This window comes from Rhincodon typus, unplaced genomic scaffold, assembly GCF_021869965.1.
Source record: "Rhincodon typus isolate 14 unplaced genomic scaffold, sRhiTyp1.1 hic_rhity00011636, whole genome shotgun sequence".
NCBI lineage: Eukaryota > Metazoa > Chordata > Chondrichthyes > Orectolobiformes > Rhincodontidae > Rhincodon > Rhincodon typus.
The window spans coordinates 1-7,040 of record NW_025977274.1 but is presented as its reverse complement, the minus strand read 5'-3'; the positions used below and the strand labels follow the sequence as shown (position 1 = coordinate 7,040).

At 41.0% G+C, this 7,040-nt stretch overlaps 1 pseudogene; it reads left to right on the top strand.

The window, feature by feature from the left end:
- Positions 1-437: 437 nt before the first annotated feature.
- On the top strand, positions 438-1,284 carry LOC125482517 (annotated as a pseudogene).
- Positions 1,285-7,040: the final 5,756 nt, after the last annotated feature.

Below are 7,040 nucleotides of genomic sequence, written 5' to 3'. Positions count from 1 at the left end.
TCCCCTCCCCCTTTTCTGATGAAGGGTCTAGGCCCGAAACGTCAGCCTCTCTGCTCCTATGATGCTGCTTGGCCTGCTGTGTTCATCCAGCCCTGCACCTTGTTGTCTCAGATTCTCCAGCATCTGCAGTTCCTACTATCTCTGATGGAAATTGAATATTTTTAACACATTTTTACCACTATCACACTTCAGAGATCAACACTTAGTCCTTCAATGTTGTGTGACTAACAATTATACAATGAACCTCGAGTGCTAGATTGGTTAGTTTGGAATGTCTTCGGTTTCCCATTGAACCTTTTTGTGTTTTTTTTTCTTGTCTTACAAGATTGGGAGAACTTGACCAATTGCTTAGGAAAGAGCCACAATCATGTTATCAGCTCTCACATAACTCATATGCATCTTAGTTTATCTCTCTACCCATCTAACGACCATATCAGGGATTAGAAGCTAAACCAACACCACCCTCCCCAAAGATTTGCAATAAGCCATTTGCTGTGATTTGGAACAAACCTACTGCAAATTGCAAAACTAGTTTTGGAATTAAATTGAATCTGGATGAATATGGTATTGTTGCGAATGAAAATGGGCTCCATATTGGGAAGAAGATCACCATTTTCTACAAGAGGCAACTGGGGCTTTATCCACACTACACAAAAAAGGGGATCCCAATGAATGGTGGCCTTGTCCAGAACGCCAGTCTAGACAAACACCTCAATGTAGCAGCTGAGAACATTAACAGATTAATGGATCAAGACTTCAGTGGTCTTGCAATGGTAAATTGGGAAGATTAGCAACCATTTTGGGTCCGCAACTGGGGTTTTATCTACAGGAAGAAATTAATAGAGGTGGAAAGAAGCAAAGAGTCTGATTTAACTGAACATGAGATTCTCCACAATGCCATAAATAATTATGAAACTGCTGCAAAGGGTTTTATGAGAGATACACTAAAACTAGGGCATACAAAGAGACAAAGAGGTTGGTGGGGCCTCTAAAATATCCAGACTGCTATAATTACTTTTAAAAATTGACTTATTACACAGGTCAATGCCTAAAAGATGACAGCCTTCAAAATAATAAGTTGGTATGGCTCTGGAATCACAATGCCTAAATCCCAGTGTCTTCATTCCTCAGAGCGTTGCAAACTCAAATGACATTCCAACATTTACCCACTATAGGGTGAAGGAAGCATTCCATGTTGCAGCCTGTGGCCAAGCAAGTGAAGCCCACCCTGTTTTGGTTTATGCAAAATATTCATACAGACAAACACTTGATTTCCTGTCTGAGGTAAACAACACATATTCCTGTTGGATAAGGTTACGTTTCAAAAGGAGTTAATATTCTTTTTACATTGGATGTATTCTGCTAATTCACCCATTCTATTGATGTCATACAGCCTGTGGGTGGAGACAAGGGGTTCTATTCCAGCTCTCAACAACAACAGATGTATCTATGCCAGCTCTCTAAGATCCAAGTTATTATGCCTGACTAGAATGCATTTGTGGTAATTGTTATCATGTAATAAGCCATTTTGTCACTGAAGAATATCTTTCCTATAGATGACCTATCATGGTGTATCCTATGCCACTACTCATTAGAAAGGTCCAAGGCAAAGCAAAGACAAAGGAGCAAGTGCAGAGAGTGCTGGAGAGACTCAATAGGTCTGGCAGCTTCTGTGCAGTAAGAATTGGTGTTAATTTTGAAAGTCTGATATGACTGTTCTTCAGAATTTAAAGACAAAGAAGGATTGGTGGCAGTGATCTCTCTCAAACAACTCTTACTCTGAGTTGCAGACTGGCAGAGAACAAGCTACCACATCAAGTGACCAGGGTGGCACAGTGGCTCAGTGGTTAGCACTGCTGCCTCACTGCGCCAGGGACCCAGGTTCAATTCCAGGCTCAGGTGACTGTCTGTGTGGAGTTTGCATGTTCTCCCTGTGTCTGCGTGGGTTTACTCCGGGTGCTCCAGTTTCCTCCCACAGTCCGAAGATGTGTAGGCTAGGTGGATCGGCCATGCTAAATTGCCCATAGTGTTCAGGGATGTGTAGATTAGATGGGTTATAAGGGGATGGGTCTGGGTGGGATGCTCTGAGGGTTGGTGTGGACTTGTTGGGCCAAAGGGTCTGTTTCCACACTGTAAGGATTCTATGATCTATCATGCTAGTTGTGGCAATCAGGATAATACCACATTGTGACCATTGATCGTTCAGACCCAAGGGGCTGAGCTGTTTTGTTTATATGGTGATGTAATATGTAGTAATAGATACACAGATCATGATTGTATTTAATATCATCATGGGTCCTGAGGTCTGCCTACGGTAGATTCTAGGTGAGTTGACATGGAGAACGTAAGAGCAGATTATGATGGGTAGAGGTCATTGGTTGGCATGTAACTTATTAGCAGTTGCAATCAGTGAAACCAACCTTTTGATGGCTCCATTGCAAGAACCTATTAGTGCATCTATATCCCTTGTTAAAGTCATTACATTTTCAACAACATTGCAAGTAGTTGTTTTGTAGAACAGAATCTGAGTATTTCCAAAGAAAGAGATACTTCATTGCAGCTTTTTGTCTTGCGTCTTCGGGTCAATTCGCAAAACCTTACAAAATAAATGGAAAACAACATTTATACTGAATGAGAAGAGGATGCTGGTTGGCAAGAAAATTTTGATTGGTGGACTGTCCCCATAGAGAATGCACCAATTAGATGATTAATGCAAGATGAAATCTTTCAAAAAATGTACCATTTTTCTGTAATACTCAATATTGAAAATGCTGAATTGATCCTTAGAAAATTGCATTACAAGAGTTTGTGCTTGTGCTTTTCTAATAGGACAGCTGTTTGAATATGAAGAAGCACATTGATGAATGCCTTGGAAAATTTGTTTGAAACATTACTACAGCTACCATGTGGTGCATCAAGCTGTTGTGCAATAGCAATGGACGATATTTGCTGAAGGACCCTGAATCCAGAGCTTACCTATTTCTTGATTACAACTTAATGGAAATTATGTTTAATGTTATTTCCAATAACCTTGAAGAATCCAGAAAAGAAATCCTTTCCAAAGCTGTGAAAAACATGAAACATAAGTTCAAATGCTAGTGCTAAAGGCAGGGCTGGGGCCCAATTGTAAGACTGAATCAGGTTCTTAGATTGGGGGTTCAGCTTTCTGCTCTTCACCCCATTTTTGTATCTTTCAAATAAGGTGATGAGTCACATTTTCTGTCCTCAACTAAATGGTAATGCTGCGTACAGGCAGTGGTAGTACTATTTTCAATCGGTGGAATCAATGGTTGTAATACACACATAATGTCCCCACCTGTGAACCTTTCAACAGGCAACCACGAAGTAGGAATTAGGAGTTAGGAACAGGAACCAGGTAGCTGGGTGCTGAAAGACTGTCTCTAGGCTTCCATGAATGCCACGACCCGGCCACATATGTTTTTATCAGGCTAAGTGCAGAGGTCAAATAGGATCCTGTTGCATCTCACTGCTTGTTTGGCTACAGGAATGGGGGTGCCATTGGGTAAGGGCTCATAGGGAAAAGGAGGTCAACGCCACGATAGGGCAAGTCCAAGCCAGTAGTGCTGTGCAATATTTCCATGGTCTCAAGAGGAGCACTCCTGTCAGGCCCCACAAGTAAAGTCGATATATTCAAACCCTGGCCGCCAGAAGTCGTGGGTGGAGAGTTTTCATTGAACGTTCTGCCAACATGTTCGACAACACTGCAACTAACATTATGACCATGCCATTCAGGTGCCAGTTTGTGTGGAAAAAGAACTTGTCTCAGTTAACCAGATTCTCCAGCACAGTGATAACGGTATCAGTGTGATATTGGTCTGGCCCCTAGAGAACCACCTCATACCTCAATTTGCACATCATATCTCTGCCTTTGGGCACGGGGGCCAGTTCCAGATGTTGAAGCCTGACGGTTAAAATTGGAATCTTATCTCAAGCATTCAACCATCTTGTTAAAGCCAAGTTGCCTCAAGTGAAAAGCAGTACACATAGATGATGTTTGTCACCATCTCCAGTTGTAATCCCAACTGTACCAGCCTAAACAAATCAACAATGACAGCTTCAGTGTTGAAACCTGTTACAGGATTATTGCCATTCTATCGGTCAGATATTTACAGGTAAAAGGTAGAGTCGCCACAGTCCTACTGAGCCATGATGCTCCTCTCCCATTAGAGAGCAAGGATTGGTGGGTGGTTTAACCTGAGGGTCACCATGCCTCAGGCAAGAGGAGAGATTGACAAGAAGAGTCCTTCATAATAAGCTCAGCCAGTTCTCCAACTGAACCCACACTATTGGTGTATTCTTGCATCACAAACCAGCTGTCAAGCTAACTGAGATATTCACTGTGTACCACGAAAGGCACTATTATTTATAAGACACCTTTATTTTACTTTAAACATCAACAAATAATTCCTGTCATTACCTTAACAGACTCAACATCCCAGGAACTGCTCATTTTTAAAGCATTGAACACGAAGGTCAGGATTCTCTTTGTTCCTTGTGAAACAGTCTGTCAGCATTATATATGGACACCTACACCTGAATAACATTCATTTGGGCAAGGTAGCTCACAGGGTTGTTCCTTGGGACGGAGTCAGTAGTTTACAGAGTAGGAATAGTAAGTATTACTAAGGAAAGTTAAAGCAATGTATATCAGCCGAATAGAAAGTATCCAGTTTTAAGAAAAACAGCTAAGGTATAAATGTTAGTCTTCATGACAAGACTTGCAATAAAATTACCGAATTTTTAAGACAGTCTCTGCCTTGGCAACAAAGTGCTTGAAAATTGTACCTCAAAGAACATATGCCATTTGCACTGCAGCACACACTATAGACCTGAAATTGGTGGATTTGAGTTTGCGCCAATATTTACATTTGGGAAAAAATGGCCATGTTTCAACTCACTACAATGTGATGAGTTTCCATCACTCTGATGTTGGAACGAACAAAGAACAGTGCAGCACAGGAACCGGCCCTACAGCCCACCAACACTACACTGATGTATGAAGCCTTTCTAAACTAAAAACCTTTTGCCTCCTTGCAGTCCATTTCTCTCTATTTCCTGCCTATTCTTGTATCTGTCAAGATGCCTCTTAAACATTGCTATTGTGTCTGCCTCCACCACTTCCTCTGGCAGCACATTCCAGGCACTTACCACCCAGACACCTGGCTCTCACATCTCCTTTAAACTTATTCCCTTTTACCTCATATTTATGTCACCTAGTAATTGTCATTTCTACACAGGGAGAAAGATTCTGACTATGCATTCTATTCATGCTTCTCATAATTTTGTGAACTTCTATCAGGTTGCTCCTCATCCTTCAACGTTTAATTTAAAGCAAACCAAGTTTGTCCACTCTCTCCTCATTGCTAATATCCTCCAAACCGAGCAATATCCTGGTAAACCATTTCTGCACCCTCTCTGAAGCCTTCACATCCTTTTTATAGTGTGGCAACCAGAATTGTAAATAATATTCCAAATGTGGCCTAACCAAAGTTCTGTACAGCTGCAAAAGTTAGACAGGTTTCTTCAGAGCCAGCGTAGGTGGCAATGGAGGCAATGCCACTGGTTGTCTTAAAGGACAAGTCTGCTGTTTATCCAAAACCCTTCTGCTTTAGTAGAAGGAAGTGAGACATCACAAGGCAACCAGTGGTATGGCACCCAGGACAGCTGGATCTGCCCCTTCTTACATTGATCCTCTCCTGTATCTAATGCCAGAGACCATAAAGGAGAAGAATGAGGTCCTCTTCGCAGAGGGTGATACAGGGAGCCAGAATGTCAAGCATCAGAGGGCATTTACAGTTCCGCATCATCTCTTTCACCTCCTGTTAATCTTCCTGTCTTACTTACAGCACCTCCTGTTGATGAGCTATCTACTACAGTGGCTTCACATCCTTCTAGGTCCACACCCTTTCTGGAAGGCAATGTCATCAAAGATGGGCGCACCATCCAACAGATCCAGGCACCAAACTTTGACAGTGGATCCATGGTCACTGTTAGACTAGATTTTTAATTCTGGACTTTCAAACATCTGCCATGGTGGGATTTTAAATCTATTTTCCTCTGAATATTAGCCTTAGGGTTCTGGATTACTAGCCCAATGACATCACCATCTCCCCCTCTAGTCATATTAGTCAGGGTAGAGCATTAAACAGGGGATGCAAATAGGTGAACATAGACACAATTACACAGGGTCCATAGAATGGAATCACAGAGTCCACACGAAGGACAACAGGGTAATATAACTTTACAGACAGCTGCTGAAATAATCTCCCAATTCTTGCTCATGCCAAATAAAATCTTAGCTATTATCAATATGATAGCAGCACTGAACGGTTGAACAGAGTCCAAGAAGAAGTCAAAAATCCATGGAACTTAAATGATTTTGCTGTTTATACATTCTAGTATACTGACCAGCAGCAAATTAAAGCAAACTTGGTGAGGAGCAATTAATAATGTAATATGAAACCAGTAATCATTCCTTCCTATGTAATTATAGATTTTAACTATAATACACGGTGTTTGAGTACGAATTCAATAAACATTCTAAATCGATGAGAATAATGGTTCGTGTATGATATGCACAGTAATTTAGGAGGGACATTATGTTTATAAATGCATGTTTGCTAGCAGGCAGAGCCTTGGAGGGGGATTAATGCATTTATTGCACAGACCATTTTAAAGATGGAGTATATTTTTCAAACTTCTTATGATGGTGTCTGTGAATTTTTCAGGTTTAAAGTGCACTGCGTACCAAATATGAGTCATATGATGTGAGATCTCAGCTGCTTGGTTTTGGAAATGAAAACACATGGGGATGAACTTTGATGCGTAGGACTAAAGTCGGACCGGTTGTGCCATCTGTGGAATGATTTGTTCTTTCTAGACACTATACCAATTGGAGTTTGGAATCTGAGAGCCTTAACATGAAATTATTTGAACCAATGGAAAACTAATCCTATAAAATATTACACATTTTTAAAATAATTGCTGGTGATATACATTTTAAAAAGCGCAATGGATGA